Genomic DNA, 24,873 nt, shown 5'->3' on the forward strand with positions numbered 1-24,873 from the left:
TTTTTTTTTTACCAATCATTCAAAATCTTTGAATTTCAACATAGTGAAAGTAAGAGCCACCCTCCTTCGTTCAATATAAGGTAGATAATGCAAGTCCTTGTAGTGGGAAAAGTACTGTGTAGCAGAGCGTGGTTTCGATCCACGGACCTCTGGGTTATGGGCCCAGCACGCTTCCACTGCGCCACTCTGCTGTGTCATATCCTTATATGGACCATGAATGTGAGATAATGAGAAAAGTTTCTTATCACTACAGTCAGTCTTATTAGTATATATGTATTCATTACTCTATAATAAGCGATCATTAATGACATGTTCATTGATGACTAAATTTAGAGGGTTTGCCGAGGACCGAATTGGATACCTAGAGCATGGTAAATATTACAATATCCTATCAAATACCAGTGGTACGTCTAAGTGCTGTGTACAGTACAGTGGCACAGTGGAAGCGTGCTGGGCCCATAACCCAGAGATCCGTGGATGGAAACCACGCTCTGCTACACAATACTTGGTACTTTTCACACCACAAGGAGTTGCATTGCTGAACCTATGTCGATTAAGAGGAGGACAATGGCATGTTTTAGGAAAAGATTGTATTTCAATAATCTTACACGATTATCAGTGAACACAATATTGGCCACAGTTCGTAAAAGAACATTTTATTATCATTAGACATTAGTTAAGAGTTAATGGATAAAGAAAACTATCAGGTTTTGGCTCTGGTTTATGTTCTTGTGGAAAACTGTGAGAATGGCGGAATGGTATTGTTCATTGGGTTAACCAGTTATCGAGCCAATTTTCTCCTTTTCACACTTTTGATAATGACGGATCAGCCTTCCCGCTGTACGGTGATACTGTGATATCTTCCTCAAAATATATCACCCCAACAGCCGGCAATTTCTCCTCTAGCAAGAAATTGGATAATACTGGCAACAACTTATGGGGGTTAGTCATCGTGCGTGTAGGAACCTACTGAGCGTGTTTACAGACAGGACCGCCGTGTTGTACATCAGTGTGGTTGTACCGTAGGTGGCTTCAAGTGTTTCAAGTGTAACTCTGCTGTGGTCACTGGTGTCTATGATGGTTGAGGTTTCTCTAGAATCCTCTGAGTGATATGTTTAATGTTGCCTCATCTGTTATACCGGCTGGTGTAAAGAGATCGCCCCCGGGTGGGCTCGAACCACCAACCTTTCGGTTAACAGCCGAACGCGCTAACCTATTGTGCCACGGAGGCTTGAAATGTGGTCTCTCCCAAGAGGTGTCGAACCATGAGAATAAATTGAAACACAAGTTCTTGTCCAAACTCCATGGTGACATGAACCCCACTGCCACTCCCTCCAGCTGAACGTCGGCCGTATGATTGGTTGATGAATGGTCAACCCCAGAACTGTACTTCATCATGTTGAGCAGGAGGGAATGACAGTCTGACCTTTGACCTGAGTCTAGATGGCCAGGATAAAGGGTCGACCATCGTACTCATGGATCGTCCCGTCCTGCTCCAGACCTGACCCTTCAGTCGTTCTTGGCCACTTTAACTAATCGTCAAAACACATGAATAATGGATTATTCCACTACAGTCACACGACGAGACATCAAGTCAAACAAGAAAGACTTCTTATTAACCACAGAAATGACGAGACCTTTAAGATATATCGTAGTTTCCGTAGTGTAGTGGTTATCACGTGCGCTTCACACGCGCAAGGTCCCCGGTTCGATCCCGGGCGGAAACAGAAGTTTTTTTTTTAACATCATCTCGCAATCATAATCTTCTACAGTGAACTTTTAACTTAACTTTGTATTTTTAATCTTCTTGTAAGAAACAAGTCCACCAATATATCATTTTCAGGACACCGTATTTCCAGTTTTTCTTTTCGTGGATATATATGCTCTGCATGGCACTGACTTCCTTCATGCCGACTGTACATACCACTGTTGCTGTCATCATGGGCGACTAACATGGTTATGAGAGAGGGCGAGATGACCCCTAAGTGCAAGGCTACTGCGCTCATTCATTTTCCACTTTAGTAGATGTTCCTTTTCTTATTTTTTTTTCTTTGGAGTTCATTGTACGAATGACTTAAGTGTGAGAGAGGCGCGGAAACACCTTTAACAGCAACGGTGTTTCGTCAGTTAGCAGGTGAACAGCCCAGGGGCATTGAGCTATTGCTGGTACAGGGTTATGGTGTGGAAGGGGAGTTCGGTTTGGCAGGTCCTGTCGCTGAACGTCGGAGGCACCACAGCGGATCCCCGGCGGGAGTCGCGTCGGGAGTTCTACTGACGGAGGAAGCGTCTGGATCCCCATGGCCTGGAGTACAGCCACCGGAGTGGCGCACATCTTGTCGTCTAGCGAGAGTAGACTGCTTGACTACACCCCCTTCCTGTGGCGATGTCGCTGCTCTACAAGAGGCAGGGAGGTCAGGTCACGAAGTTGGTGTGAGGGAAGCTTTTGGCCCAAAGGGCACTTGAAAGACATCGTAGCCGAATGTGGCGAACTCTTGACCTCTCTCCAGGGAAAGGGCCAGGTCATCTACTACTTGATGGGACGATTACAGAGGCAGCTTTTGACATGCCACCCTCCCAAGATCGAGTCAGAGGTCGCGCTAGGTCACACGGCCGTGACCTGCCACCAAGTCAAGATGCTGTAAGGTGACACTGTTGGGGGGGCTGTAGAGGTAAACCCAGTGTCGCTACACTGCTTATGGAAGACTTAAGTCTTGAGGAATATTATTCAAAATGTATGTTGATTTCCAGTGTTACGGGTAAAGTTATGTATATGTATCAACACACAATTATCCGGTCATCATCATGTATCCCTTTCAGCACGATCTTTGAAAACTTGCATTTAGCAGAGTGGCGCAGCGGAAGCGTGCTGGGCCCATAACCCAGAGGTCCGTGGATCGAAACCACGCTCTGCTATGTGAATGTTTTTCACACTTTGAAGACGTGTATTGCTGAAGCTACCGTGACGAAGTGAAGACGATGGATGTGACTACTTCTGTATATATCCCCAGACCTGGACCTTTTGTACCCACTGTGTTCTCTTTTACGCCACCACCCACAGGGCTACGGGTAGGAGCACCGCCCCAGAATAAAATCAGTCAAAATCACGTTGAAATCATGATTTTGCGCGGTGTTCTGAGGAAATTATACGATGATAGCTCATACCAAAACGATTCATTTTAAAACTTGGTTTGCAGAAGGCCATGAATATGCAGGACAACACCACAAGTTGGTCTACAATTACAACACCATATATTGTCCTTGTAAGGAAGAAGCCAATTCTGTTGCCAACGATTTCTTACGAGTATAATATGAGGGTCACAACTCTGCGTGGTCGTTAAAGGACTCGGGAGGAACTGGTGGGGTTGTTATGCACCCACAACTGTAACTAGCGGTTGTGGTAATCGCCCTTAGGAGCAGTCATAAATAATTCGCCCCCGGGTGGGCTCGAACCACCAACCTTTCGGTTAACAGCCGAACGCGCTAACCAATTGTGCCACGGAGGCATGTAAATGGTGGTGATTTAGACGTTTGTGTACAAGGGTCCCTGTAGTGCTGGCTGCGACTTGAGATACACAGTTTCTCTCAGAATTAGAAGAAGAATGTTTCCTCACTAGTGTCCACTGAGACGCGGGATCTACGCTCCAGTAACAACAGTAAAGTTATAATACATACAAATTGTTATCCAAACTGCAAGGGAAGTTAAGCCCCACCTCCCTCCCCTCCAGCTGATGTACAGTCTTGTGAGTGCTTGTTGAACACTCAACCTCACTCCTTAACGATCTTTTGTACGACGAAGCTACGACTAGTGAACACGACCTCCTGCAGATGGTCAGTACGACGCCGCTACGACTAGTGAACACGACGTCGGTACGACACCATGGGCAGGTTGGCCGAGGCATCTGACCCGACCCTTAAGAGGATGAAAGTCGAACCATTGGTCGTACTTGCTTAACATGGGTCGTACCCTTGTGCTCAACATGGGTCGTACCCTCGTGCTCACCATGGGTCGTACCCTTGTGCTCAACATGGGTCGTACCGTCGTGCTCACCATGGGTCGTATCGTCGTCCTCGCCATGGGTCGTACCCTCGTGCTCGCCATGGGTCGTACCATCGTGCTCGCCATGGGTCGTACCCTCGTGCTCAAGGGCTACACCCTCCCACATTGCTCTGGGAGTGTTAAGTCACATGACCAGATCTCAACCACAACGTAAACTAGAAATGACAGGTCTCGTAGACATGAGAGCCTTTGGTTGTCCATGCTTCCGTGGCACAATAGGTTAGCGCGTTCGGCTGTTAACCGAGAGGTTGGTGGTTCGAGCCCACCCGGGGGCGACTTCTTTAAACGCAATATGAAGATTCACTAATCCTACTCAGCTGCTACACATGTGACGGCATAAACCTGGTCAACACACTTGGATAACTGGCAGAATCACATCATCTACAGGCCGCTCTGTCGGTCAAGCTATGACTACGAAATATGAGACATCGGAAAGACGCACAGACCTCGGGTTTATCCTCAAACTTCACCCTTTGAAGCAAACATGTTTATTTTTCTCTTGGGCAAGATTAAGGACCTGTGTACTTGCTAGTATCTACTGTACGAGTTTTCGGTGGCCAAGCTGGTGTTTCGAATGTGCAGGGCACATGCTAGTGTGCTGAAGTTTCGCCGCTACACGAGTATTCTTGGCCTCTGCCGAAGTCAGACTCACAGCGCCAGACTTGGCCTCTGTGATTATCACTTTCAGCAACTGATAGTATCATGCATGACCTCTTCTGACCTCTCCCAAGGGAAGAGCATCGTTGCTTATTCCTATATGGCGTGGTTGATCTCATCAGGGTCCTAAAGTCTCACCAGTGTAAGACGTTAAGGTCGGAGCTTGCAATTTCCGACCTCAAGAAGGCGTCTTTGGGACACTGTATGACGGAGTCCCATCTTCCTCCGTTACCCCCAGCCACTCCTCGAGCTGTATCAGTCTCAAGGGCCCAGTGAAAAAGAAAAGACAGGTTTATGGACGTTGTCTACAGTGAAGGAATGCGTGTGCCTGGGAGATGAACAAGAGAAAGTGACAGGACGTTAAAAGGAAGGTGCAAGGGCTGAGAAAGAGTAGAAGTGAGAGTTGGAAAGGCACCCTCCCCTTCGTGACCTGAGCACGGCCGCCCTTTTATACCAGGTCATCACCGAAGGCAGGTCGGTCTAGCAGAGTCCCTGGCATCTCTGCCTACTTGCTCTTGACCTCAGGGTCCCATCAAGGGCTTCCCTACTGTCAACTGAAGTCTACCATGTGACTCTTGGACGTAATGTGTCTCCCTTAATCCCATTATGGCTGGACTCTTGCCCAGCCTGCTTCAGTCGTCCCAGTGGCATCCTTCAGTGGGCTATACCACCTCTCCTGTACCTCCAGTGGCAACTTGCAGTGGGCAATACCACCTCTCCTGTACCTCCAGTGGCATCCTTCAGTGGGCTATACCACCTCTCCTGTACCTCCAGTGGCATCTTGCAGTGGGCTATACCACCTCTCCTGTACCTTTAGTAGCAGTGGGCTATACCACCTCTGTTCGTCACTTCCCTATCGCCTTTTATTGTTTTAAATCACGGCCTCTTACGATATGAGGTTCGCAATCAATTTCTTTTTGTATGAACTGTAACTGATACAATTTTCTCAGAAAATCACTTGAAATTCTGGAAGAGAATAGAAGTAAAGTAAGTAAAAGTAAGTAATATCAACCCTGTTTCACTAAAGTTGTATTAACCCTGTTTAATCTGAGTAAAGTTAACTTTCACTCAGTGGACAATTCAGGTTCCTGTAGTGAGAAAAGATTCACGTAGCAGAGCGTGGTTTCGATCCACGGACCTCTGGGTTATGGGCCCAGCACGCTTCCGCTGCGCCACTCTGCTGTCTATCGTAACCTATTGGACCAGACCAGTGATAATAACTCTGCCACTTACAAGACCATAAGTTTACTTAAACTGTTTGATGTATTGTATACGATTATCAATGACTTATTTACCAAATAAATTTCCGTGGGTAAACTCGGGGTGTCGAAATGGTTTGCCTGGCCCAGTGATACCAGTTCGACCCCCATCAAATATCAATGGTCCATTTATTATTAAGTTACAACAGAGTGGCGCAGTGGAAACGTGCTGGGCCCATACCCCTGAGGTCCGTGGATCGAAATCACGTCTGCTACACCATACTTTTCCCACTACAAGGACTTGCATTAACTAACTTACATTGAACGAAGGAGGGTGGCTCTTGCTTTCACTATGTTGAAATTCAAACATTTTGAATGATTGGTTAAAAAAAAAAAAAAAAGTGGATTTGGGTCCTCGTCTGCTTGCTGGTACAGAGCTGGGGACCCAGTGACATACTGGCAACCGACCTTTGGACTCACGAGTTACCCTGAGCACATTCTATGACACTAACAATACATTGTCTTACGTCGATGAACGGCTAAGTGGTATTATTTAGTGGTATAACCACTCACCTCTGCCATTATTCCTCTTTATACCTCCTTGTTACTGGATCACGGTCTCTGTGCAGATGTATCATAATTAACCAAAAACATATTCATCAATATCATCAGTTTCTCATCTGCCAAAGAAATAGATGAATTTTGTAACTGTATGAGGGTTAGTCATCGTATGTCTAATTACCTCGCATTGTGTACTGACCGGGAATGGGCGGACTGACAAGACGTTCATACCAGTATATCACAGTTCATGAAAAAAAAGAAACACATCTGTGAACCTTAGTATTAAAACGTTATGAATGGAAGAAAATAAAAGCTGTTCAGTGGTTGACGGTGGGATTTAGAACATGGTGAGTGTTGTACATGCGTGTGGTTGTACTGTAAGTGGCTACATTATCACTGGTGCGCCTCTTATTATCATAGCTGTACCGTCTCTGTCGTTTGTTGATCTTGAGGTTTCTAGAGAACTTATGTAGTGGTGACAAGTTTTAGGTTGTCACAACTGTAACTACTGAGTCACGTTAAGTAAACCTCAGAAGTGGTCTTAAAGAGGTCGCCCCCGGGTGGGCTCGAACCACCAACCTTTCGGTTAACAGCCGAACGCGCTAGCCTATTGTGCCACGGAGGCCTTATATTCCAATACCTCTCCGTCCAACTAGGATACAAGTTACCATATGCTGAAGTACCATCTGGTGCAACAGTTAAAGTACGTTATGAGGTTATAACAACCACATTAAGTTAATACCAGCATGATCTTTGGACAACCTAGTAACCGAAGTGGTAAATATTGTGAGTTTAAAGTTGTTGTTTGAGATTAAACCTCCCTACAACTCGGGAGGTACGGTCCATATGCTCTAGGGCGGCCCGCCAGTGGTGAGGGACCCAAGCACTGGGCCTAACGGGATGGGCTTGTTATTCCACCAGGCCCCCACGAGAGCCAGGCTCCATCTTGAAGTTTGAAAGAGCCTGTTTCCGCCCGGGATCGAACCGGGGACCTTGCGCGTGTGAAGCGCACATGAGCCAGGCTCCATGTTGAACTTTAAAAGACCCTGTTTCCGCCCGGGATCGAACCGGGGACCTTGCGCGTGTGAAGCGCACGTGAGCCAGGCTCCATGTTGAACTTTAAAACAGACTGTTTCCGCCCGGGATCGAACCGGGGACCTTGCGCGTGTGAAGCGCACGTGATAACCACTACACTACGGAAACTACGCTACGGATGGTTTCTGTATAGTTGGTGCATTTTGAAGTGGAACATGTATATCTGCGTTGTGTATCACTCGTATGTTTCTATTGGTTGCTTACACTGCCAGAGCTACTTAGGAGGGTGTAGCCCTTGAGCACGAGGGTACGACCCGTGGTCAGCACGAGGGTACGACCCATGGTGAACACGACGGTACAACCCATTGTGAGCACGACGGTACGACCCATGGTAAGCAAGTACGACCAATGGTTCGACTTTCATTCACTTAAGGGTCGGGTCAGATGCCTCGGCCAACCTGCCCATGGTGTCGTACCGACGTCGTGTTCACTAGTCGTAGCGGCGTCGTACTGACCATCTGCAAGAGGTCGTGTTCACTAGTCGTAGCTTCGTCGTACAAAAGATCGTAAGTGGTGAGGTTGAGTGTTCAACAAGCACTCACAAGGCTGTACATCAGCTGGAGGGGAGGGAGGTGGGGCTTAACTTCCCTTGCAGTTTGGATAACAATTTGTATGTATTATAACTTTACTGTTGTTACTGGAGCGTAGATCCCGCGTCTCAGTGGACACTAGTGAGGAAACATTCTTCTTCAAATTCTGAGAGAAACTGTGTATCTCAAGTCGCAGCCAGCACCACAGGGACCCTTGAACACGTACATCTAAACCGTTATTATTTTCATGCCTCCGTGGCACAATAGGTTAGCGCGTTCGGCTGTTAACCGAAAGGTTGGTGGTTCGAGCCCACCCGGGGGCGAATTCTTTATTGTAAGAACATACAGCCTTTACTACAGCAGTATGTGTAGACTGGGTAGTCAGCTATGAACGAAATAGCAAGTCATTGCGTCTCTTGTTTACCCTGTGGCCGGTAGCTGATGAAGGGTGATGGGCCGTTGTGATCTCTCTTTCTTTCCTAGCGCCTCTAAGCTTTAGAACTCTAACTTTGTCATGTTATTTGTTTTGTTTCTCATTCTGAAACGTACGGACCTGATCCTTTCCCCATATCGCGAAGCCAACCCCTGAGGACTTCCCACAGGTGGATCCTTCCATGCGATGAAAAAGTAATTATGATGAAATTGATAGTAATCATAATGATCGATAGAAAAAGTATAGAACAATTCACAGCACACTTTCCCAATTCTATATTTGGAAAGTGTCACACTCAAAAAATCCAACAAAAAAGTATTTGCCAGAAACAGACCGAGTACAAAGGTAATATCCTGGAGTATTCCAGAGGCTCGCTGAATGTAGGTAGGTCTGAGATTGATCCCAAGGTGGCCTTAGAACATAATCGTAGCAGAGCGTGGTTTCGATTCCCGGATCTCTGGGTTATATAGGCCCAGCACGCTTCCACTGCGCCACTCTGCTGCATTGCAGTTGTGAATGGACCAGTAATATATATATATATATATATATATATATATATATATATATATATATATATATATATATATATATATATATATATATATATATATATATATGCTAATGACACGCAAGCAGTAATGAAAATCTTGGTTGGTTTAACGTTGCTCATTCAGTTAGGCTCGGGAATTGACAGCGCTAGTTGATGTGAGAGATACAACAAGACGTCACAGTTACGTGTGAAGGAATGTGAATTTCCAGTTGCCAATTATCAATCAACGAAATGTTAGGAGAAACCTTAAAAGGGCACTTGTTTCCGCCCGGGATCGAACCGGGGACCTTGCGCGTGTGAAGCGCACGTGATAACCACTACACTACGGAAACTTGAACGTTCGTTAAGTTTTAGTTTCATCAGCAAAACAGACGTTTCATTGTTACCACAAATATTTCAGTGTCATAACTCAAGCAGATATTGTCATGACTGAAGGAGATCTTCCATTGTAATTATTGAAGCAGTACCGGAGGTGTAGATCCCCCTGGCTCTCAGGGGGAGAATCCGAAGTTATAGCTGTAGAAAAGAGAAAGAGAACCAACAGCTACAGTAAAAGAATGGGGATGAATGTCTTTTTTTTTTTTTTGGTCAGGTTTGGGATGTGGAGTTCCAGTGTGCTTGTTGAGGTCGAGAATAAACCTCTGGAATGGAATGGAATGTTTGTATCTTGTTATACATGCAAATAGGATATGCAGTGAACCTCTGGAATGGTCATAGGTTAATTTGGATGTGTGTGTCTCATGTATGTGGCTTTTAAGGGTTCTCGTGAGCCTGCTTCCATGTTGAGGTTTCCAGTAGACATCTGGAAAGGTGTTGAGGGTAAGTGAGGTATGACTTCCATACCTGCTGGAGGCTTCCAATCCTCCTTTGGAGAGGTCCGAAGGGACAAAAGCTTGTGCTTAACTCCTGCACTTGATTGATAAAGTTTCTTATTATGGTCCTGGAATCGTCTTTGACATAAATGATCGCCCCCGGGTGGGCTCGAACCACCAACCTTTCGGTTAACAGCCGAACGCGCTAACCTATTGTGCCACGGAGGCATGGAAGAGTCATGGCAGCTTCAAGTAGCGCCATAAACTGGACTTTGGACATGTCAGTTACTGATGCTCTGTATCAATACATATCTGCTTCATAGAGTCCTTATACTCTACCTGGTTGTTAAGTTGAAATGGCAGTATTATGTTAGCATTTCCATAAGGTGTAACCCATGAGGGCCACTGAAGCTCTTGTCCATATCTTGGTACACACGTTAGTCTTGTGTGTTATCTTACTCCGTCAGCACCACAAGGGTCCCTTCTACAGGTCCACCTGAATGTCAAATAAATCTATGCCTCCGTGGCACAATTGGTTAGCGCGTTCGGCTGTTAACCGAAAGGTTGGTGGTTCGAGCCCACCCGGGGGCGACCTCTTTAAATATAAGAACATTCATCAGGAAAGGTGCATCAAGCGGACACTGGAGACACAAATGAACCGCATTACGTAATACTCGGCGATAGTGTTATCTGTCTCTTTTCTTACGCCGCAAAGCTTTGGAAGTCTTTACCTTTTCATGTCCTTTTATAACACCGACGACCTAACCATTTCTCTACAGCGCCAAACTTTGGACTTCTTTACCTTCTCGCGTCTTCCTGAGCACCTATGACCTGACTTGGCCTCCCTCCAGAGTAACCTAGAATTAACTTCAACACGTAAGAACACTCCAGCTGTTCTCCAAGGAAACTCAGTAACAACTGGAGTCATATGAGAAACTTAAGTCACCCTCCAGAAGCACTCTATGGAACCTCAGGAACAATTGGTGTCATATGAGAAACTTAAGTCACACTCCAGAAGCACTCTATAAAACCTCAGTAACAACTGGTGTCATATGAGAAACTTAAGTCACACTCCAGAAGCACTCAGGAAGCCACAGGAACAGTTGGCGTCATATGAGAAACTTAAGTAGCACTCCAGAAGCACTCAGGAAGCCACAAGCAGATACAGGGTCGTGCCTCAGACTCGATCTCAAGACCTTTCCATGGGTTGATTGGAAAAGTGAACCTCGAGGGCTGGAGGCATATGTTAGGACGTCCAGGGCAATGCGAAGGTTGACAGAGGCCTCCACCAACAGAGATATATACAAGACCCAACCGCAAGGTTCCTATACCTTTGTCGCAGACATTGGGACACGTATGAACGTCAACACACAGTAGTTGGCGATGATGGCGTCTATTTCTTTCCTTGCATCGCCAAGCTCGAGTCTTCCTTCATTCCACTTTGCCGCGTCTGGCCGTGTGTACTGTCACTCTGCTATTAAACTAGTTAGGGGCTGATAGTGGTCTCCACGGGTGATGAGAAAAGATTCACGTAGCAGAGCGTGGTTTCGATCCACGGACCTCTGGGTTATGGGCCCAGCACGCTTCCACTGCGCCACTCTGCTGCAGTGAGTTTAGGGAAAGTGTTGACCAAAGTGTATTGATCGTCCAACTTGATTGGCTTACAAGAGACCAGGGAATCTTTATCTCATGATATCTTATCTTCTCTGATTAAAGTAATCCGATATCAGTCGTAGTCATTGGTGAAAGACTTGATGATATTTCCAGTTGCAACCTGCTGGTCGACGAAATATAAGGAAGACCTCTTTAAAGAAAATGAAAAAAATGAAAAGGCTGTTTCCGCCCGGGATCGAACCGGGGACCTTGCGCGTGTGAAGCGCACGTGATAACCACTACACTACGGAAACGATATTTTGTTTTTCTGAACAGATTTTTGTCCTGTTTTTGCTGAAGCAGATGTTTCAGTGTCTGCTGAAGCGAACGTTTCAGTGTCATTACTGAAGGAGATACTTCAGTATACATTACTGATAGAGATGTTTTATCTGTATTGATAAAGCTGATGTTTCATTTTATTTCATGAGAGAGGTTACAGTTTCATTACTGAAGCAGATGTTTCAGGGTCATTACTGAAGCTGTTGGTTTGGTGTTCTTAGTGTATGTCATTACTCCGAAGCAGGAGCAGAGGTATGACAGGCTGCCGGTTCTGCTGAGTACAAACAGAAGTAATATCTGTCGTTGAGAGAGAGAGAGAGAGAGAGAGAGAGAGAGAGAGAGAGAGAGAGAGAGAGAGAGAGAGAGAGAGAGAGAGAGAGAGAGAGAACTGTGTGTGATTCTTGCAGACTCCTCTTTGTCAGTTAGGTATGTGGAGCTGTAGTCTGTATGTTGAGGTTGAGATTAAACCTTGGGAATGGAACGATGTCTGTTATTCTGTAGCTGTCCCTATGTATACTTGTGTGTGATGAACCTCTGGAGGCGTCATCTGATCCCATGGATGTATGGCTAGTGTATCGGCCTTCGAGGGTCTGTTGTGAACCTCTAGTGTGGTCTTATGACGTAGTCTTGAGACGCTGCCTGGTTGTTGAGGTTTCTGGAAAACCTCATGGAAGCTCTTGAGGATCAAATGTGTCTGACTCCAATACCTGTTGGAGGTTTCCAGTCAAAACTGGAGAGTTCTGTAAGGTTGAACCTTATGAGAGGTGTTCGTGGTTGATGAAGTTTTTACTCTTCTTATTATCAACTTTTGGAGTTGTCTTCAGATAAAAGGTCGCCCCCGGGTGGGCTCGAACCACCAACCTTTCGGTTAACAGCCGAACGCGCTAACCTATTGTGCCACGGAGGCTTGAAATTAATTAATTTCAGGCTCATCCTCCGACAGAACCTTAGAGTCTTGATGGTGTTGCCTTATATAAGACTGACGTCTCACGAGAAAGGATGCTGTACTTGGGTTACACAACAAGACCTGGACAGGGACGTACATGGTCCTTGTGGGTTAGACTAATGGAAATACCCACAAAATATTATAATGTCAGTCCAACTTGACAACCTGCATGGCAGTCATTCGATGATCCAGTCAGTCTTACTTCCATGTCCACAGTTCCGTCCACTTAGTTCCATCTGAAGCTGTTCAATATTCAAGTCTTCGTGACACAGTAGGTCAGCGCGTTCGACTGTCAACCGAAACGTTGGTGGTTGGAGTCTACCTGAGGGTAAACTTTTGCGGTAGGAACATTCACGAAGGATAGCAATCACGAGACATGGGGTTGGGTTTCCAGTGTGAAGTTACTTTCACATGGCCAGGGATCAGTCAGAACCCACATGAAAGAAAGAAGTTGTTGGCAAGTTTAAGGTCATTCCAGGGGCTCACTGGAAGCATTCATCAGCTCATGGACACCACGGCCGTGACAGCACTCTATAGGTAACCCAGAGGTGTTGAGAGTACAGAAGTCACATAAATACTTTAGAAACACTCCAGCTGCTCACCAAAAAGCCTCACTCAACACTGGAATCACATCGCAGGTTTTTAGGACGTTCCAGAGTTATTCTGGAAGCCTCATGAAGTAAACTGAAATCCTGTCAAAATCTTCGTCTGTGGAGGTTTCTAGCAGAACTGAGGTTGTATAAGATCTGCTTACCAGAAAACCTCAAGCTAACACTGGAATCACATCACAGGTTAGAGGACACTCTAGACTTATTTTGGAGGCCTTATCAGACAAATGGAAGTCACACCTTAATCTCAAGAGCTTTCCAGCTGTTGTACTAAGAATTGAAGTTGTATGTTATTAAGATCTGCTCACCACAAACCTCACTCAACACTGGAATCACGTCACAGGTTTTGAGGACATTCCAGAGGTATTCTACAACCTTTATCAGACAAATGGAAGTCACACCTTAATTTCAAGAGCTTTCCTGCCTTAACGAACGCAGAGGAGCCACACCATAAGTCTAAAGAGCTTTCCAGTAGTTGTAAGAACTGGAATCGTTTAAGGTCATTGCAGAAGATGACAGGAGCTCCCATCAGCAGAATCAGGAGCCAGCCACAAGCTTCCGCCTTTGGGGTCGCAGACACTGAGGCAGATGACTGACACTCCCTTCACCCCACTGGAATGTTGATCTTACCCTTGATGGCTCAGACTCAGAACTATACCTATATGTGTCTTGCACATTACGTCATTATCCTGTATCGGGACTCTTCTGTCGTCCACGGAAAGCCATAAGCTGACATACGTGTTGATTACACTCTGGTGTATATGTACTGGTTGTCTATATTCTTGGTTCACAGGTCTTACAGTTGTGTTGCTAACGCATTTTGTGTTGTGTAGTTGAAGTCTTCAAGGCAAATACGGTTGCTTAACTAGACGAAGGGAAAGAGAAAGTGACACGCTTTAGAGTGGTAACAATCTCGCTAAATGATTATATGTAAAAGATAAAAGAAGAATATGTAAAAGATATAAAACAGCTCGTAGCAGAGCGTGGTTTCGATCCACGGACCTCTGGGTTATGGGCCCAGCACGCTCCCGCTGCGCCACTCTGCTAATGCTATATAGTAGTAACAGGTAAGGATTTATTGGAAAACACACTTCCCTCTGCTGTAGACACCGAACAAGAATATAGTTCATGTGAGAGGCAAAATGTGAGGTATAGTGCAAGTTGAGTGTAGACTGTGGAAGGAGCAGCTGTTGTGGCCTGGACTGTGTGTGTGTGTGTACGGGAGCAGCCTGACTAACTGTATTAATAGAGTAACTTGTGTGGTGTGTGTGTGTGTGAGTGCAGGGGAAAGGCTAACTGACTGTGCTTATGTAGTGAAGGGTAGTTATGTGGTTGAGTTCAGTGCGTATTAAGTATTCAAAGGGAGGTTAAGATCTTGGCTTGGTCACTTCAGACGTAGGTTAAGACAAGCTTGGTCACTTTGTTATTTGGCTATGGATCCGTTATTTGGTTGTGATTGTCGTGGATGCGTAGGTTAGATAATAAAGAATAAAGTAATGATAAATAGCGCATTACTTTCCTTTGTTCTGCTGCCTTCCTTGTTGGTTGGTAGGATGGAAAGTAATGATAAATATTGCCATTCTCTCCATAGCCTCCTGTCTTCCTTGTGGGGTTGGGCGGATAAAGAATAAGTGATGATAAATAGCACCTTTCTCTCCATAACTTATTGTCTTCCTTGTTGGTTGGTAGGATCAAATCAAGCCTGATATTGTCTGCTGTGTTTACATAGCCAGTGGCTTGATTCAAGCCATCTCTGTGAGAGTTGTGTCCGCTGGATGTGCCAGAAAGGGGTCACAGGCCACCGTACTGGACCACGGGTTTACGCAGATGACCGCGAAACACGTTTGCTTGTCGTAACCTCCTTGGGACATCGGTCCAGTGGACCAACTTGGCACGAAGTTGTGTCGGAAACCCCTCCCCTAACCCCCCTACCCCATTGTTAACGAGTGGTATTTACCCTTTGAGCACAAAGGCACAGCCTTTGTGCACGGCGGTGCAGCCTTTGAACACGACGGTTCAGCCTTTGAGCACGGCAGTACGACCCTTGAGCACGACGGTACGACCCTTGAGCACGACGGTACGACCCTTGAGCACCACGGCACGACCCTTGACCACGACGGTACGACCCTTGAACACCACGGTACGACCCTTGAGCACCACGGTACGATCCCAAGCTTATCGTTGTCTTGCCTCTGACCCATCTTTTCATTGTTAACAAGAAACCATATTGATTAACAAAGACCTTGTGTGTGCAGGGGCTCCTGGGTCGCATGATGTACAGGTTAAAGAACGAAATATTTAACCTTTGAGCTTCTATTACCTGCTTTATAAGGTTTCTAGAGAACAGTAGTGCTCACACGAAAACAAGTCGCCCCCGGGTGGGCTCGAACCACCAACCTTTCGGTTAACAGCCGAACGCGCTAACCTATTGTGCCACGGAGGCATGGTAAAATAAGTGAGCAGTTTAATGGATAGATGGAATTTTTTTCGAATACTTGAATAGCTGGATTATTCCGTCGATCGACGTAGTGTTATTTAAGTGTATACGCCTTGATTGTAAAGATTGTGTTGACATATTTCTTCTTTGTATTGCAAGGTGTGTAAACTGTATAGAAAAACCTGTCAGTAACATATATATATGTGTGTGTGTGTGTGTGTGTGTGTGTATTTGTTCGTTTAATTTGTATTGCGTTAACAAGGTCGGGCCAAAAACAGAGACCCCATTTGTTGACATTCACTCGTGTCACATCTTATCCCTCTCCTTTTCCCCAGTTTTCCCCTTGTTCCTCGCTCCTCTCACTTCAGACTCGTGGATCCTCATAGCCACTGCGTTTCTTCTCTCTACCTATCCCTTTGTCCAAACCAGACAATATCATCGCACCATATTCACCTCTCTCTCAGCCATACTCGACTTACTCCTAACTTCTAATACAGGATCTTTCCTCACACGATCAAGCCTCCAAACCACATATTGTCCACAAGTACTTCGTTCATGTCCAGCTCTTCCACTATCTTCTATTATTTCATATTTTGAGCTCGAGACTCGCACCAATGCATCACCGCTGGGACTACTGTACCGTCATATATATATATATATATATATATATATATATATATATATATATATATATATATATATATATATATATATATATGAGTCCACGGGGAAAATGAAACACTTGTGTTTCATTTTCCCGGTGGACTTGCAGGAATATCTTATCACGTGCAAAATTGTGATCCTTTCCAATATATATATATATATATATATATATATATATATATATATATATATATATATATATATATATATATATATATATATATATATTATCTTTTCCGACAGTGACTTTTCGTTGTTACACTCTTCAGCTCATCTAGGACGTGGATGTGTTGGAATTGAGATGTTTGAGGACAATATGTGGTGTGAGGTGGTTTGATCAAGTAAGTAATGAAAGGGTAAGAGAGATGTGTGGTAATAAAAAGAGTGTGGTTGAGAAAGAGCAGAAGGTGTATTGAAATGGTTTGGTCACATGGAGAGAATGAGTGAGGAAGGATTAACAAAGAGGATATATGTGTCAAAGGTAGAGGGAACGAGAAGTGGGATACCAAACTGGAGGTGGAAGGATGGAGTGAAAAAGATTTTGAGCGACCAGGGCCTGAACATACAAGAGGGTGAAAGGCGTGCAAGGAATAGAGTGAATTGAAACGATGTGGTATACCGGGGTCGACGTGCTGTCAATGGATTAAACCAGGGCATGTGAAGCGTCTGGTGTAAAACATGGAAAGTTTTGTGGGGCTTGGATGAGGAAAGGGAGCTGTGGTTTCGGTGCATTACACATGACAGCTAGAGACTGAGTGTGAACGAATGTGGACTTAGTTGTCTTTTCCTAGCGCTACCTCGCACGCGCGCGGGGGGAGGGGGTGCCATTTCATGGGTGGCGGGGTGGCGACGGAATGGATGAAGTTAGCAAGTATGAATATGTACATATGTATATATTTATATGTCTGTGTATGTATATGTATGTATACGTTGAAATGTATAGGTATGTATGTGTGCGTGTGTGGGCGTTTATGTATATGCATCTGTATGTTGGTGGGTTGGGCCATTCTTTCGTCTGTTTCTGTGCGCTACCTCGCTAACTCAATCAAACCACCTCACACAACATATTGTCCTCTAACATTTCATTTCCAACACATCGACCCTCCTCTGTACAACCCTATCTATAGCCCATGCCTCACAACCAAATAACAATGTTGGAACCACTTTTCCTTCAAACACACATTTTTGCTCCAAGATAATGCTCTTGCCTTCCACACATTCTTCAATGCATCCAGAACCTTCGCCCCGTCCCCCACCCTGTGACTCACTTCCGCTTCCATGGTTCCATCCACTTCTAAATCCACTCCCAGATATCTAAAGCACTTCACTTCCTCCAGTTTTTCTCCATTCAAACTTACTTCCCAATTAACTTGTCCCTCAACCTTACTGAACCTAATGACCTTGCTCTTATTCACATTTGCTCTCAGCTTTCTTCTTTCACACATTTTACCAAACTCAGTCACCAGCTTCTGCAGTTTCTCACTTGAATGAGCCACCAGCGCTGTATCATCAGCGAACAACAACTGACTCACTTCCCAAGCCCTCTCATCCACAACAGACTGCATACTTGCCCCTCTCTCCAAAACTCTTGCTTTCACCTCCCCAACCACCCCATCCATAAACAAATTAAACAACCTAGGAGACATCAAGCATCCCTGCCACAAACCGACATTCACTGAGAACCAATCGCTTTCCTCTCTTCCTACTCGTACACATGCCTTACATCCTTGTTAAAAACTTTTCACTGTTTCATGCAACTTGCCTCCCGCATCATATACTCTTAATGCCTTCCACAAAGTATCTCTTATCAACCCTATAGGTAGTATAGATAGGTAGTATGTTTGAGGAAAGGAACCTGGATGTTTTGGCTCTGAGTGAAACGAAGCTCAAGGGTAAAGGGGAAGAGTGGTTTGGGAATGTCTTGGGAGCAAAGTCAGGGAAATGGAAATGGTGAAGAGCTTGTAGATTTTTGTGCTGAAGAAGGACTGGTGATTGGGAATACCTGGTTTAGAAAGAGATATACATAAGTATACGTATGTAAGTAGGAAAGATGGCCAGAGAGCGTTATTGGGTTGTACTAATTGATAGGAGCGTGAAAGAGAGACTTTTGAATGTTAATGTGCTGAGAGGGGCAACTGGAGGAATGTTTGATCATTATCTTGTGGAGGCAGAGGTAAAGATTTGTAGAGTGCTTCAGAAAAGGAGAGAGGATGTTGGGGTGAAGAGAGTGGTGAGATTCAGTGAGCTTCCAAGCTCATGAGGAAGTACCTGGAGAGATTGAGTGCAGAATGGAAATAGGTGAGAGCAAATGACGTAAGGGGAGTGGGGGAGGAATGGGATATATTTAGGGAAGCAGTGATGGCTTGCGCAAAAGATGCTTATGGTGTGGGAAAGGTGGGAGGTTGGCAGATTAGAAAGGGTAATGAGTGGTGGGATGAAGAAGTAAGATTATTAGTGAAAGAGAAGAGAGAGGTGTTTGGACCATTTTTGCGGAGTAGTAGTGCAAATGACTGGGTGATGTACAAAAGAAAGAGGCAGGTGGTTAAGAGAAAGGTGCAAGAGGTGAAAAAGAGGGCAAAAGAGAGTTGGGGCTAGAGAGTTTCATTGAAATTTAGGGAGAATAAAAAGATGTTTTGGAAGGAGGTAAATAAAGTGCATAAGACAAGAGAACAAATGGGAACATCGGTGAAGGGGGCTAATGGAGAGGTATTAACAAGTATTGGTGAAGTGAGAAGGAGATGGAGTGAGTATTTTGAAGGTTTTTTGAATGTGTTTGATGATAGAGTGGCAGATATAGCGTGTTTTGGTTGAGGTGGTGTGCAAAGTGAGAGGGTCAGGGAGAATGATGTGGTAAACAAGGAAGAGGTAGTGAAAGCTTTGCAGAAGATGAAAGCTGGCAAGGCAGCAGGTTTGGATGGTATTGCAATGAAATTTATTGAAAAAGGAGGTGACTGTGTCGTTGATTGGTTGGCAAGGATATTCAATGTATGTATGGTTCATGTTGAAGTGCCTGAGGATTTGCGGATTGTATGCATAGTGCCATTGTACAAAGGCAGAGGAGATAAAGGCAAGTGTTCAAATTACAGAGGTATAAGTTTGTTTGGTATTCCTGGGGATACTATTTGGGAAGGTATTGATTGAGAGGGTAAAGGCATGCACAGAGCATCAGATTGGGGAAGAGCAGTATGGTTTCAGAAGTGGTAGAGGATGTGTGGATCAGTTGATTGCTTTGAAGAATGTATGTGAGAAATACTTAGAAAAACAAATGGATTTGTATGTAGCATTTATGGATCTGGAGAAGGAATATGATAGAGCTGATAGAGATGCTCTGTGAAAGGTATTAAGAGTACATGGAGTGGGAGGTAAGTTGCTAGAAGCAGTGAAAAGTTTTTATTGAGGATGTAAGGCATGTGTATGATTAGGAAGAGAGGAAAGTGATTGGTCCCCAGAAAAACAGATGGCTTTGTATGTAGCATTTATGGATCTGGAGAAGGAATATAATTATATTTATCAAAATCCTACTACAAATTATATTAGCTCTTGTTTATTGCTCTTTGTATCTTTTTCTCTCTTAGTGTCTTTCATTTGTCAGAAATTATGATAAGGGAAATGAAAATTTCCTATCAGGATGACAAGGGACATGGAAGCAGTTACAAAAAAATAGCTACATTTTTTCTATTTTCATTATATAGTATTACCAGTGAAATGAAGAGGTTACATACACCCATGTGGGTATACCTCTGTATTGGTATACATTCCCTAAAAGTGTCCTGTAGCCACATGACTCCTTGACTGCAGGAAGCTGGTTTATGAAAGGATTGCTGTTTGAGCATTACACTTTAAACACAAAACTACCTCAGCAACTTTGCAAATAGTTGTTACAAATGGTCATGCTTTTTTTTATGTCATTCATAGATGGCTTGACTCTTTCCTCGTCATAATTAAAAGGTAATTGTAATAAAAGACAGGAATAAGTTCTGAGATATAATTATCTTTTTTAGTTATAAATGTCTTAAGACACCCCAGGTTTGATCTTGAACCAGTCTGATGACTGCATAGCTCCTGGTAATTTCCAATGAGTACAGAATGCATCAGACTTCCTACAGTTTGCTTTGGAATGACTAGATTATAAAAATAAGTTAATTAGGTTTAGTCAGGATTACTAAACCCCAGACTGTTTTGAGAAAGTTTGAATACTGTCATACTTCGAGCAAATAAGAGCAAATAAACACAAGTTGGCGAGACAATTGAAATATATTTAAGTAAAGCCAAACCACACCAGTACCTTCCTTTTACATCATACAAAGATGGTACTAAGTGTTTCTTTGCTGACCTCATTTTATCACATAGACAGTGAATATTATTTGTAACATAGATATGCAGATTGTAATACATTGATGACACATTCAAAGTGTTTGGCTGAGGCATTCACAGTATCAAAATGTTCAGTGTTTCCAGTACCTGCAATAAGATTCTGATGCATACCTGCATTTCATAACCTTTTCTGGTTATTATAGGAAGAAAGTCCTATATGTCATCTCTGTTCTGCATATGTTAAATACTGAAAATAAAGTCAGAGGCTGATTTTATAACATAACCCACAATTCATGTTAGAGACTAAATTATAATGAGATCAGATTCAGATTTCACAAAATTCCCATACCCAGTAAAAATTCCTTTGGTAAAAATATTTATACAAAGACCAGATGTTATTTTTGAGGTGTGAAAACAATACTAGACCTCGTTGCCCATCTGTACAATACAGCCAAAGTTAGTCAGTTTCACTGAAATTTTAGTCCAGACTTTATTGCATCACTGCTTGGGAATTGCAACGATAATGTGCTGAAAATTACTATTAATATTATCATTATTATTATCATTATTATTATTATTATTATATGGAATAAGGAATTAGCTTGAGAGATTTTTTAAAAAGCCTCAGCAATAATTTTCTATAATTACTCATAATCACTGCATTAATATGGAGATCAGTATGTTCTGTAGGACTCAGTGTTCATTCAACAATACCTGATAATGTTTGTGGTGTATTTGAAGCACGATAATCCATTGCAAATTACCCTATTTTCTCTTTCCGTAGTACTAAAATCAAGTATTGGAACGATGGTTTTGTCAGTTTAGGAAATATACCCATGCAGTGATATTAACAACTGTATTTTACATCTGAAAAGTTTTCAAGCACAGTGCAGGCTATCCCTGCAGATTCATGGTTCGCAGAGTGATATTTTGCAATGGTGACATTGGAACATTAGTGTAGAAATTTGTAGAGTGATATGGGGTTTGCACAATAGTGACAGATTTAAAGACAGTTCGCATTTTTGTTAATGATCTTTTTCAATCAGTAATGAAGTGTTTCAGTATATTGTTTGGTTTTTCAGTAAAAAGTCTTTTATAATTATATCGGAGCAAAATAACATTAGATTCAAGCCACTTATAATTGCCAAGTTCTCATATTCTTAATGTGCCACACAAGTGAGATCTACCTAATTTGAAAATATTAGAATGAGTAATACAGTGGCCAGATACACCAAAAAACATGATATCACACACTGAAAATATCACATATTGATGAATGTGGGAGATGGTGAGGCAGCAGTTGACACATGCGTTGGTATGGAGGATGGAAGGACAGGGATACAAGTGAAAAGGCCTACAGCATAAGTGGAGGTAATAAGGGTGATAATGGATGCACTTCATGTGTAATTTTGCATGGAAACAGCAGGTTGTGCTTGAGAATTTCATGAAAGCTATTACTATTCCTTTATTCAAAGGAAAAGGTGCTAAGGATGTATGTAGTATTATAGGGGACTAAGTTTGTTAAGTATTGCAGGATTAAGTATTCCAGGAAAAGTGTATGCAAGAATGTTGATTGATAGAGTGATAGAAGTGACTGAATGAGAACACGTGAAGAGCAAGGGGGTTTTAGGAAAGGTAGGGGATGTGTGGATCAAATTGTTATGGTGAATTTGAGTGTGGAAAATAATTTAGCTAGAGGCAAGAAGTTATATGCAGCTTTTCTGGATCTGGAGAAAGCATATGACAGGATCGAGTGGATTGCTTTTTCGGATATGTTAAGAGAATATGGGAAAGAGGAACAACTTTAGGTTGATGTGAAAGCCTTCTATAGAGGAGCAAATGCATGTGTAAGATTGGATGGAGAGTTGAACTAAAGTTTTGGTATACATGTGAGTTTGAGGTAGGGCTGTGTGATGTCCCTGTGGCTTTTTAATATATATATGGATGGAATGATGAGAGAGATGAAAGCAAAACTAGGGAAGGGATTGCAGAAATGGAGTGTGGCGGTGAGGTGTGGCTAGAGGAAAGCCAGTTTGCGGATGATGATGTGTTTGTTGAGAGTGGAGTTGCAGAAGGTTGTAAATGTGTTCTGTGATGTGTGTAAGCATAGTTAATTGAAGGAAAATGCAAGTAAAAGTAAAGTAACGGTGTTTGCAAGGAAACACGAGTGAAAGTATAGGTTTTGCAACACCATTATAGAGTGGAAGAAGAAAGAGTCCTCAACTGTGTTTTTGGATATGAAAAAAAAACTGGAAGAGGTGAGGGAATTTAAATATCTAGGAGTGTCTCAAGTAAGTTTGGTGATATGGAAGAAGAAATAAGGGAAACAACAGTGCTGGGTAGAAGAAAGATTGTGTCCCTTCATAGAATAATGAAGGGTAGAAGTGTAAGTATGGAAGTGAAGAGAGGATTAAGGGACAGCATAGTCCTCCTGAACCTGACCTATGCAGCTTAAACATGGACATGGAATCAGTCACAGAGGTCAAGAATCCAAGGTGTGAAAATGATCTATATCAGATAGGATCATGTTGTATGATTAGATGGAATGATAAAAGAAATATAGGGTTGCATGAGAAATGTGGTATGGCAGGGAAAGCAAAGGGAATGAATAATGGAGTGGTGGAGTGGGTGAAACCTAATACTTTGAGGTGGTTTGGGTATGCGGAAAGAATGAAAGAAGGGGAGTTTACAAGGAGATTGTATGATATTGTAAGATAGTGCAGTTAAAGGGGTGGATGTGAGAGGAAGGCCACCTGTAACATGGGGAAATAGGCAGAAGAATACTGAGGGGAGAGAATTGGTGGAAGAATGCATGGAATAGTGTATGCGAGGGAGGCATGTAAGGACAGGGATAAGTGGAGACTTTTGCCGTGGCCACCCCCTTCATGGGAGTTTCCAGATGGGATAAGTGCTAGAGACATAGGTTGAATAGATAGAAAAAGATAAACTTACTTTGGAATGCTTAACAAACCATTCACTCCAGGTCTTTCCCACTCTATCACCACTTTCCACAATCCCATCAATCTCAGCAAGAATCATTAAGTATCATCTGATTTACCAGTGAAATTGCAATAATTGCTGAATCAGAGAGTCTAATTGATACTAAAGTATAGTAATCTGTTGTGGGTAAAGTCCATACATAAGAATTAAATTGGGAGAATTTTTTGTCTGGAACTTAACCCCCTTATAACATAAGTTTCAGTTACTCATACAGTGACATTCTACTCTCATAACAATTGCTGCGAGTACAACTATTTTGTTCTGCAAGGATCCCCTGTATTCAAGATGTAAAATACTGAACAGCAAAAAAAGTAACAACTGAAAATTTTAGCCATATTCATTGAATAGACAGTTCAGCAATCACTGAATTATCAGATATGCATTACATTACCATACACTTATAAAGATTAAATTCTTATGGAAACAAAAATGTACCTCCAACATAAGTAGGTAGCTGCAGCTGATTGGCCGTTTATCATACTAGCCATTTAGGAGGAGCTTTCAGTCACTACAGAAATCCAAACGTATCCACACATGGCAAAACATGGTATTACAATACATGTTTTATGCGCTTCCACTCCAGAATTGCATGATGTTAGAGACTTAAGATCATAGCCGTATGAAACTCCCTTTAAAAGGCCAAGTTGCAAGTACTCTCCTAATCAGTGCTTTGAAATACTTATTCTCCAAATGGATAGATGGCAGCTTAACTGATCAAAGTAGTTAAATTTAACATTATTGTTTTTTATTCAAATGAAGATACAAAATATAGTAAACCAGGTGAGGATATTCCCTCAAAGGCCCAGTCCTCTGTTCTTAACGCTACCTCGCTATCGCGGGAGATAGCGAATAGTATGAAAAAAAAAAAAAATGTATATTCTCAAATTTTTGCATTTATAGTTTAACTACCTGCAGTGCATTTCAAAAAAAAAAGACTGGTTTGTAATGTTACATTTTATATATCCTATGAATGCTTGATTTGGGTGATTGTAAGCTTTCATCATAGACCTCCTTTAGATCACCATTCATGAACGTTTGATCCCCATTATACTGTATAATTTATCCCTCCTTTATCTGTC

The 24,873-nt window shown here is 43.1% G+C and overlaps 9 non-coding genes across 9 annotated transcripts; 3 read left to right on the forward strand and 6 right to left on the reverse strand.

Moving 5' to 3' along the window:
* Positions 1-1,157: 1,157 nt before the first annotated feature.
* Positions 1,158-1,231, reverse strand: TRNAN-GUU (transfer RNA asparagine (anticodon GUU)). Its single transcript has one exon. It is a non-coding gene; the product is annotated as a tRNA-Asn (tRNA).
* Positions 1,232-3,429: 2,198 nt separating this feature from the next.
* On the reverse strand, positions 3,430-3,503 carry TRNAN-GUU (transfer RNA asparagine (anticodon GUU)). The gene has a single exon. It is a non-coding gene; the product is annotated as a tRNA-Asn (tRNA).
* A 755-nt stretch (positions 3,504-4,258) lies between these two features.
* Positions 4,259-4,332, forward strand: TRNAN-GUU (transfer RNA asparagine (anticodon GUU)). Its single transcript has one exon. It is a non-coding gene; the product is annotated as a tRNA-Asn (tRNA).
* A 2,693-nt stretch (positions 4,333-7,025) lies between these two features.
* Positions 7,026-7,099, reverse strand: TRNAN-GUU (transfer RNA asparagine (anticodon GUU)). The gene has a single exon. It is a non-coding gene; the product is annotated as a tRNA-Asn (tRNA).
* A 1,249-nt stretch (positions 7,100-8,348) lies between these two features.
* TRNAN-GUU (transfer RNA asparagine (anticodon GUU)) lies at positions 8,349-8,422 on the forward strand. The gene has a single exon. It is a non-coding gene; the product is annotated as a tRNA-Asn (tRNA).
* Positions 8,423-10,048: 1,626 nt separating this feature from the next.
* Positions 10,049-10,122, reverse strand: TRNAN-GUU (transfer RNA asparagine (anticodon GUU)). The gene has a single exon. It is a non-coding gene; the product is annotated as a tRNA-Asn (tRNA).
* Positions 10,123-10,411: 289 nt separating this feature from the next.
* On the forward strand, positions 10,412-10,485 carry TRNAN-GUU (transfer RNA asparagine (anticodon GUU)). Its single transcript has one exon. It is a non-coding gene; the product is annotated as a tRNA-Asn (tRNA).
* A 2,174-nt stretch (positions 10,486-12,659) lies between these two features.
* On the reverse strand, positions 12,660-12,733 carry TRNAN-GUU (transfer RNA asparagine (anticodon GUU)). The gene has a single exon. It is a non-coding gene; the product is annotated as a tRNA-Asn (tRNA).
* A 3,016-nt stretch (positions 12,734-15,749) lies between these two features.
* Positions 15,750-15,823, reverse strand: TRNAN-GUU (transfer RNA asparagine (anticodon GUU)). The gene has a single exon. It is a non-coding gene; the product is annotated as a tRNA-Asn (tRNA).
* Positions 15,824-24,873: the final 9,050 nt, after the last annotated feature.

This window comes from Panulirus ornatus, chromosome 51 (genome assembly GCF_036320965.1).
Source record: "Panulirus ornatus isolate Po-2019 chromosome 51, ASM3632096v1, whole genome shotgun sequence".
Classification (NCBI taxonomy): Eukaryota; Metazoa; Arthropoda; class Malacostraca; order Decapoda; family Palinuridae; genus Panulirus; species Panulirus ornatus.